Consider the following 617-nt stretch of genomic DNA (forward strand, 5'->3'; position numbering starts at 1 on the left):
AATAAGCACAACCAGAATTAATACATAAGGCACACCGGATTATAAGGCTCACTGTTGATTTTTGAGAACATTCATGGATTTTAAGTGTGCCTTATAGTCTGAAAAATACAGTACTTTTTTTATTTTTTTTTTATGTCAGTACATGCTTGTTGGATGGAGGCAGGGTTGGGTTTCAGGAACTGAGGAGTTTCCTGGTGGCTGGATCATGTTTAAACACACTGGTGATATCGAACTGGAGAAAATTAGTTTTAGATTAAGTTAAAGTGTAGTTTTCTTACTGAGATGCTTCCACTTCATAAAGTAGAATCTGTGCTTTAGGCTCAAATATTTTAATCATTTTTTTGCCTCATTGTTGCCACTAGTTTGTGCAAAAAACAAACATGAGTTAAGAAACATCAGATTGTTTAAAGCTGCACTGAAATGAGAGAGCACAGAAATGTCTAAAATTTTCACAGCAGTGTGCATTCTTGAAATTACTCCCTTGGCCTCTCGGATTGTTTGCAGCTTGTTATGTAATGTTTGTGAAGTCTGTTTGAAGTATGGGGTTTGGGGGTGGGGGTGATAATCTAAAAAAAAAAAAAAATCACATGATGGTTTCTGCAAACCCCCCCCCCCCC

General features: G+C 37.0%; 1 protein-coding gene across 1 annotated transcript in view; it reads left to right on the forward strand.

The window, feature by feature from the left end:
* The window catches only part of LOC119427762 (serine palmitoyltransferase 2), a 22,985-nt gene that overhangs the window by 6,392 nt on the left and 15,976 nt on the right, over positions 1 to 617 (forward strand). The gene's annotated exons all lie outside the window — the stretch shown is intronic.

The sequence above is a fragment of the Nematolebias whitei genome, chromosome 21 (genome assembly GCF_014905685.2).
Source record: "Nematolebias whitei isolate Nwh7 chromosome 21, NemWhi1, whole genome shotgun sequence".
Classification (NCBI taxonomy): Eukaryota; Metazoa; Chordata; class Actinopteri; order Cyprinodontiformes; family Rivulidae; genus Nematolebias; species Nematolebias whitei.